Source organism: Mobula hypostoma, chromosome 10 (assembly GCF_963921235.1).
Source record: "Mobula hypostoma chromosome 10, sMobHyp1.1, whole genome shotgun sequence".
NCBI lineage: Eukaryota > Metazoa > Chordata > Chondrichthyes > Myliobatiformes > Myliobatidae > Mobula > Mobula hypostoma.
The window spans coordinates 95,820,096-95,829,423 of record NC_086106.1 but is presented as its reverse complement, the minus strand read 5'-3'; the positions used below and the strand labels follow the sequence as shown (position 1 = coordinate 95,829,423).

Here is a 9,328-nt window from a genome sequence, read left to right as displayed (position 1 = left end):
CCAAGAACAATCATCATTATGAAAAGACCAGGATCACCCATGTCACATAATGAATGAATGAATGGATTATAGAACTACTAATGAATGAAGGAGGTTGAGAGGTGACTTGAAAGATCTGTACAAAATGATAAGAGGCAGAGCAGATAGCCAGAGAGTTTTAGCCATGGTGGAAATGTCTAATGCAAGGAGACATAATTTTAAGTTGATTGGAGGAAAGTATAGAGATGTCGGAGGTAATTCTTTACACGGTGTGTGGGCACGTGGGATGCCCTGCCAAGGGTGGTGGTAGAGGCAGATACGCTGGTGGCATTTAAGAAACTCTTAGATAGCTTTCTGCGTGCGGAGCCGAGGAATGAAGATGCCGGGTGTCACAGTGAAGGACGTGAACTAGCAGGAGTTTGTCCGGGCCCTGGGAGCCTTTCTGAAGAAGTCTGGGAAACTGAATCGGCCTGAAATGTTGACTGATCGTTTCCACGGATGCTGCCTGACCTGCTGAGTTCCTCCAGCTTGTTGTGGGAAACTGAAGGTCTCCAACTGGGTTGACACCTTGAAACTGGGTAAACACAAGGACAAGAACTGGTTCTACACCTGAGCTGCCTCCACAGTCCGTCACCTGTACCTGAGGGGCGGCATTGGCTTGGGGCCATGACCAAGATCTACAGGGGCCGCCAGCACAACAGCGTGAAGCCCAGCCTCTTCAGCCGTGGCTCCAAGTCCGTCACTAGGAAAATGCTACAGGCACTCGAGGGGTTGAAGATGGTGGAAAAAGATCCCAATTGGGGTCAGAGGCTGACTCCACAGGGACAGAGAGACTTGGATCGCATTGCTGGACAGGTTGCAGCAGCCAGCAAGAAGCATTGGGAGATCTGCATGTCATACTTCAAAGAAAAATAAAATCCTTCAGCTCAAAAAAAAGAAAGAATGGATGATACAAACTGGAGGGCTTGTAGGAGGGAAGTGTTGGATTGATTGCAGCATAGGTTAAAATGTCAGCACAGCATCATGGGCCAAAGGGCCTGTACTGTGTTGTATTGTCCCATACTCTATATTTTACATTCTAATGCTTCACTTTGACTAGCATAAACATTATCAAAACATTTGTACAATCCTAGGAAGTGGGACGAACGGATGCTTAGTCAGGCAGGCTCAACTGCCCAATGTGGAAACTCACAATGTGTATTTTCACAGATACAAAGAAAAGTGAGCCGTAAATGGTCAATGCTTCTACTCCTGTCAACACTTTAAGCTTCAATTGCAACATTATCTTCTTTGTCTTCACAGATGAGTTGGAGGAAGCCCAATAAATCCATGGTTAAACTTCAAATCATACATTATGATCAAACTGAGTGATTGGCATTTTCACAGTTATAGTGTCTCTTCTGAGGGGATTGAACACAGGCTGTCTAACAAATACAGAACATAGTTTGGAGCTCTCCATGATTTTTCATAATTATCTCTGCTCACCTAGATAAAAATACCTCATAACTACTATCTTCTTCTAATCTCTTGGCATCGTTAACCTTCTGCTAGCACAATATTATTCTGGAAAACAATAGTAAATATTTTACTCTTTGGTATTATTTTATTGATTTATGGAGAACTAGTGATAGTCATTGACTTTCATTGTTAGCTTTTTTTAATTTTTTAGAAAATGGAATATTAGTAGCCTACAGACTTGTACACCTTTGTCCAGTCAACACAACAGGACACTACACACTGTGCACCTTTCCAACTCATCATCTAGTGTCCAATAAAATTAATCATCAGAGATTGCCTTCCAAGTGACAAGCTGATACTACTCACCTGCTCTAGGCTGACTCATAATATTTCACAATCACCATACAAGATTAAATTTGTATTTTACACAAAATTGTAGAATACAATTTTAATTCTGGTGCCCTATCCACCTTGCCGCAGCAGCTTTGCTGTCTTTCCTATAGCTGGGAGTTGTATTCCACCACAGTTATTATTCCTTCAATCACCTTAAACTGATACAAATAGCTTTATCTCTCCAGCAAATCTCCTTGTACATTGGCTTTTTCTGTCTTATGTTTCTCAAGACATAAAAAAAATGCAGTTAGCTTTTCTGCCCCCTGTAGTATAAGGTGTCCCTTTATTATTTAAAGGTTCCATTCCTGAAAACTGACCAAAACTTGAATTTCTCTAGCTTGTAAATGATGAATTTCCCCCAGAAATATAATACGAAATCTTTAGCCCTGTCTAATGTTAGGCTGTGTTAGGCCTAATCTGAAATATTTAACCATCTCCTGAGTTTGCAAAGTTTGCACATAGTAGAGTGGTGTTTGAAGCTGATTCCAGCAAGTCAACTGTGAGAAATATTTGTCTGAAACAAGCCCAGGTGGAGTAATGGGGGGAAATGATCTGCAAAGCAGTGAGAAAACTATCCTGCTGGCCTTTCAATAAAGAAAGAGCATGCTAACAGCATCTGTCTCAGGGTCTGCAACATCTGATATTACCTGAAGAAAAATATGCAGAAAGCATCAGCTTTTTACATGTGTCATCTCTGCACCGTTTCCTGGTCAAGCAATATGGGTAAAGTACAGAAAGAGACAGAATTTGCAAAAGGTGGATTAACTCAAATCACCCATTTCAAAACAGGAGAAAAACAGCTAAAACTCACTTTTGCAATTACCTATAACAACTTCATGATAGCCATTTTCTTCACTTCATACTTGGATCAATATGTAGCTTTTTCTTCTTAAATTCAATAACTCTTGGGCTGAAGTACCACTCCAGAGGTTTCAGCGTAAAATAAAGGCTACAAGATCAGTATAGTATTGACTGAACACTGACAGTGTGATTGGGGATGGAACAGCAGAATAGTATTGAGTGAACACTGACTGTGTGATTGGGGATAGAACATCAGTATAGTATTGAGGGAACTGACTGTGTGATTGGGGATGGAACATCAGAATAGTATTGAGGGAACTGACTGTGTGATTGGGGATGGAACATCAGAATAGTATTGAGTGAACACTGACTGTGTGATTGGGGATGGAACATCAGTATAGTATTGAGGGAACTAACAGTGTGGTTGGACAATGGAACATCAGTATAGTATTGAGGGAAATGACTGTGTGATTGGGGATGGAACATCAGTATAGTATTGAGGGAACTGATTGTGTGGTTGGACAATGGAACATCAGTATAGTATTGAGGGAGCTGACAGTGTGATTGGGGATGGAACATCAGTATAGAATTGAGGGAACGCTGACTGTGTGATTGGGGATAGAACATCAGTATAGTATTGAGGGAACTGACAGTGTGATTGGGGACGGAACATCAGTATAGAATTGAGGGAACGCTGACTGTGTGATTGGGGATAGAACATCAGTATAGTATTGAGGGAACTGACTGTATGGTTGAAGGTTTCATTTTTCTAAAGATACGTTAAATTGAGACACTTTTTGTCCTCTTTAATGGACATAAAAGATTCTATAGCTTTTGGCCATTGTCTGGTTCCCAACTTTAATTGACTTCTATATTTATTTGATGTAGATGGCACCGGTCAAAATGGCGCCAACAAACTACAATTCCCTGGCGACATCTCCCAGATAATCCACTTTAGTCCATTTCTTTTACTTGTTTTTATCTTAAATGTGCTTCTGGAACTGTTGGTTCCTCTGATTTACAGTTTGGAGATTGATTGTGTGAACTTGCACTCTGCTGTCTCAAAAAATTGCAGGGGACGATCACAGGCCTCGAGGGAGAGCTTAGAGATGAGGGGTGAGTGCATGATCGACACCATTTCATTGATTAAAACATCCTTAATCTCCTATTAAAGCGTTGAAGAAGATGGTAGCATCAAAGCAAATGCAAAAGACAACTGAGTATGCAACGCCGACTACCTGCCTCTCACCATGCTGTGATGAATCTCTGCCAGGCAAGATGTCCGTGTGTGACTTCCTATCACTCCCCGCTGCCAGGCAAGGTGTCCGTGGTGACTGCCTATCGCTCTCTGCTGCCAGGCAAGGTGTCTGTGGTGACTGCCTATCACTCTCTGCTGCCTGAGAAGATGTCCGTGGTGACTGCCTATCGCTCTCTGCTGCCAGGCAAGGTGTCCGTGGTGACTGCCTATCGCTCTCTGCTGCCAGGCAAGGTGTCCGTGGTGACTGCCTATCGCTCTCTGCTGCCAGGCAAGGTGTCCGTCGTGACTGCCTATTGCTCTCTGCTGCCTGAGAAGATGTCCGTGTGTGACTGCCTATCGCTCTCTGCTGCCAGGCAAGGTGTCCGTGGTGACTGCCTATCGCTCTCTGCTGCCAGGCAAGGTGTCCGTGGTGACTGCCTATCGCTCTCTGCTGCCAGGCAAGGTGTCCGTGGTGACTGCCTATCGCTCTCTGCTGCCAGGCAAGGTGTCCATGTGTGACTGCCTATCGCTCTCTGCTGCCAGGCAAGGTGTCCGTGGTGACTGCCTATCGCTCTCTGCTGCCAGGCAAGGTGTCCGTGTGTGACTGCCTATCGCTCTCTGCTGCCAGGCAAGATGTCTGTGGTGACTGCCTATCGCTCTCTGCTGCCAGGCAAGGTGTCCGTGGTGACTGCCTATCGCTCTCTGCTGCCAGGCAAGGTGTCCGTGGTGACTGCCTATCGCTCTCTGCTGCCAGGCAAGGTGTCCGTGGTGACTGCCTATCGCTCTCTGCTGCCAGGCAAGGTGTCCGTGGTGACTGCCTATCGCTCTCTGCTGCCAGGCAAGGTGTCCGTGGTGACTGCCTATCGCTCTCTGCTGCCAGGCAAGGTGTCCGTCGTGACTGCCTATTGCTCTCTGCTGCCTGAGAAGATGTCCGTGGTGACTGCCTATCGCTCTCTGCTGCCAGGCAAGGTGTCTGTGGTGACTGCCTATCGCTCTCTGCTGCCTGAGAAGATGTCCGTGTGTGACTGCCTATCGCTCTCTGCTGCCAGGCAAGGTGTCCGTGGTGACTGCCTATCGCTCTCTGCTGCCAGGCAAGGTGTCCGTGGTGACTGCCTATCGCTCTCTGCTGCCAGGCAAGGTGTCCGTGGTGACTGCCTATCGCTCTCTGCTGCCAGGCAAGGTGTCCGTGGTGACTGCCTATCGCTCTCTGCTGCCTGATAAGATGTCCGTGTGTGACTGCCTATCGCTCTCTGCTGCCAGGCAAGGTGTCCGTGGTGACTGCCTATCGCTCTCTGCTGCCAGGCAAGGTGTCTGTGGTGACTGCCTATCGCTCTCTGCTGCCAGGCAAGGTGTCCGTGGTGACTGCCTATCGCTCTCTGCTGCCAGATAAGGTGTCCGTGGTGACTGCCTATCGCTCTCTGCTGCCTGATAAGATGTCCGTGTGTGACTGCCTATCGCTCTCTGCTGCCAGGCAAGGTGTCCGTGGTGACTGCCTATCGCTCTCTGCTGCCAGGCAAGGTGTCCGTGGTGACTGCCTATCGCTCTCTGCTGCCAGGCAAGGTGTCCGTGGTGACTGCCTATCGCTCTCTGCTGCCAGGCAAGGTGTCAGTGGTGACTGCCTATCGCTCTCTGCTGCCAGGCAAGGTGTCTGTGGTGACGGCCTATCGCTCTCTGCTGCCAGGCAAGGTGTCCGTGGTGACTGCCTATCGCTCTCTGCTGCCAGATAAGGTGTCCGTGGTGACTGCCTATCGCTCTCTGCTGCCTGATAAGATGTCCGTGTGTGACTGCCTATCGCTCTCTGCTGCCAGGCAAGGTGTCCGTGGTGACTGCCTATCGCTCTCTGCTGCCAGGCAAGGTGTCTGTGGTGACTGCCTATCGCTCTCTGCTGCCTGATAAGATGTCCGTGTGTGACTGCCTATCGCTCTCCGCCGCCAGGCAAGGTGTCCGTGGTGACTGCCTATCGCTCTCTACTGCCAGGCAAGGTGTCCGTGGTGACTGCCTATCGCTCTCTACTGCCAGGCAAGGTGTCCGTGGTGACTGCCTATCGCTCTCTGCTGCCAGGCAAGGTGTCCGTGGTGACTGCCTATCGCTCTCTGCTGCCTGATAAGATGTCCGTGTGTGACTGCCTATCGCTCTCTGCCGCCAGGCAAGGTGTCCGTGGTGACTGCCTATCGCTCTCTGCCGCCAGGCAAGGTGTCCGTGGTGACTGCCTATCGCTCTCCGCCGCCAGGCAAGGTGTCCGTGGTGACTGCCTATCGCTCTCCGCCGCCAGGCAAGGTGTCCGTGGTGACTGCCTATCACTCTCCGCCGCCAGGCAAGGTGTCCGTGGTGACTACCTATCACTCTCTGCCGTTCTGCCTCTGCATTCAAGTGGTCTACCTCTCTCGAGGGTGTCAGAAGATCTTGCCAAAGTTCTGCAATATATGGATTGGACGGGATTCTTTTTCTATACTCTACTTGCCTTCATCCTTTCTTGTTGCGATTTAATTTGACGCAACTTGTGTTTTTTTTTTCTGTGCGGGGCTTGGGGTTTGATGTGCTTGCAGTTTACTCAATTAGTTTTTCTGTGTGGTGGTTTTGTTGCTGCTGCATGATATGAAAATTTCTTCTCGTGTTGGGTGAGGACGATGATCGTGTTGCCATTCTTTTCTGTCATTTATTAGATTTTTTCTGGAGGGAGTGGGGGTGGGGGGGGTTGAAAATTTTCTTTGGACAACTCCATCCTTTTCTTTGTTTCCTGGCTATCTGGAGAAGATAAATCTCAGAGTTGCATACTGCATATATACTTTGATTGTAAAATAATCCTTGAACATTTGAACCTTTGGTGAAGAGTATACTGACTGCCTGCAACACAGCCTGGCATGGAAACATCAATGTCCTTGAATGGAAACTCCTACAAAAATTGAAGGATACATCCCTGTCCATCATTGGAAAAGTCCTCCCCACCACTGAGGACATCTACACGGAGTGCTGTTGATGGAAAGCAGTATCCATCATCAGAGAACCCCACCACCCAGGATATGTCCTGTTCCCACTGCTGCCAACAGGAAGAAGGTTCGGGAGTCACACCACCAGGTTCAGGAATAATTATTATCCCTCAACCATCAGGGTCTTGAACCAGAAGGGATAACTTCACTCAACTTCACTTTTTCATCATTGAAATGTTCCTATTATCTAAGTACTCACTTTCAAGAACTGTTCATCTCATGTTCTCCATATTTATTATTTATTTATTTGTTTGTTTGTTTTTGTGGGTCTGTAGAAGTCTCTATATAAATGCAACTTCTTTCATTTTCTTATTCTTTGCAAACTAAATGATGCCCTGCAAAATGGGCCTTAGGCTTTAGAATGGAAGAATTACCAAAAGTTATACATTAAAACCTGATTATTCCACACATATTTGCGAGTTTATCTTCAGGACTCAATTATTAAAATACAAACAATACCACAATGTGAATCCAGTTCAACTCAACTGTTTTCCCTTTTCTGTGGAACAAACATTTAATCAGTCCAAGTGAACTTTCAATAGAGTTGATAAAATGTTAACTATTTCATTCTTCACTGATGCTACCTGAACCCCTGTTGTAGCTCCAGCATTTTCTATGGTTATTTCAGTTCTGTTTTGTTTTATATCTTGAATTAAGGATTTTTGAAAAAATTGTAGAAGTGGAATGCATGTTTAGCTTAGAATTAAGCTGAAAGCATTGCTATTTCACAACCAACTGTAAAATATTATGACAACGATGAATTTAGCAAAAATAGTGAAGTGTACTCTCTGCAGTAGGCAGTCCATGTCATAATAGTTAGTTTCTGCTATCTGCCAATAGCAGTGAATTCATGACTTCCTCTTCTAGCAGAAAAGAGTTTCAAAAAAAAGGGATGTGTGTTGGACTGTTGATATTGATAGCTATATTTGGAAGTCATGTTGGAAAGTTGGGTAATGCAAAATACAGTTTTTCTTTCCCCTTCTCACCTCTCTATGTTAAAAAGAATTTTCAAAGAGAAGCCTGAAGCTTTCTGAGCTTTGTTTTAACATGAATAACCCACAAGTTCACCCACTCTTTGTTTTCAGGTCCATCCAAGAGAATGCCAGGCTTATGCTAGCATGGGAGTTGGTGTTTGTTCTGGTAAAGATGAGCTTCAAGATAGAAGACTCCTTGTACAAGAATAACAAATGCATCGACTCAGAATAATGAAAAAGTAGGCCATTCAGCCAGACCGATCTATGGTCTCGCAAACCTCCATGTGCTCCTGTTTACCTGCCTATCCTTCTTTTACTTGCTCCCCAGTATTGAACTAACTTCCACTTAAACTTATAAGTGCTATGTGCTTAATCTTGTGGTCATATCTTTGACATTAAGTCCACATTATGGATAAAATTCATATACAATATTTCCAAAGAGCTTCCAAAGGACTTGCATTGTGATATACGAGTATTGGAATACAAGGCCTGAACCAAGATGCAATCAGAACTGCAGTTAGTACAGGAATGAAGGATATTCGGAAGGCTTTTAGATCTGGATATCCAAATAGCATTAGCAACATGTAGAAGTCATCTAGATAAGGTAAGTAGAAGAACAGGTCATGACCCAAGCAAATATAGAACACAGAAGAGTACAGCACAGGAACAGGCCCTTCGGCCTATCTTGTTGTGCCAACCTAACTAAATTAGTAACGTAAAGACCAACTAATCAAATCCCTTCTGCCTACCCAATGCCCATATCCTTCTATTTCCTGCACTTTGCTGTGTCTATTCAAGAGCCTTGTGAATGCTTCTGTCAAAATTGCCTCCAATGTCAACCCAGGCAGCATTTTCTAGGCATCCACAACTCTGTGTAAATTACTTGTCCCTCACAACACATAGAAACATAGAAACATAAAAACATAAAAAACCTACAGCACAATACAGGCCCTTCAGCCCACAATGCTGTACCGAACATGTACTTACTTTAGAAATTACCTAGGGTTAATTTACCCTAGCCATAGCCCTCTATTTTTCTAAGCTCTGTGTGCCTATCGAGGAGCCTCTTAAAAGACCCTATTGTATCAACCTCCACCACCGTTGCCGGCAACACATTCCACGCACTCACCACTCTCTGTGTAAAAAAATTTACCCCTGACATCTCCTCTGTACCTAATTCCAAGCACCTTAAAACTGTGCCCTCTCGTGCTAGCCATTTCAGCCGTGGGAAAAGACCTCTGACTATCCTCAGTTACAGCTGCAGGGATGTGGACTACAAATTACAACTGGAAATAGAAAAGGCTTGTCAGAAGGGCAGTGTTATGATAATTGTGGGGGATTTTAATAAGCGAGTAAATTGGGAAAATCAGGTCAGCACTGGATCTCAAGAGAGAGAATTTGTAGAATGTCTGCGAGATGGCTTTTTAGAACAGCTTGTTGTTGAGCCCACTAGGGGATCGGCTGTACTGGATTGGGTATTGTGTAATGAACCAGAGGTG

At 45.3% G+C, this 9,328-nt stretch overlaps 1 pseudogene; it reads left to right on the top strand.

Moving 5' to 3' along the window:
- The first annotated feature begins 358 nt into the window (after positions 1 to 358).
- Positions 359 to 902, top strand: LOC134353379 (small ribosomal subunit protein eS19-like; annotated as a pseudogene).
- The last annotated feature ends 8,426 nt before the right edge of the window (positions 903 to 9,328 follow it).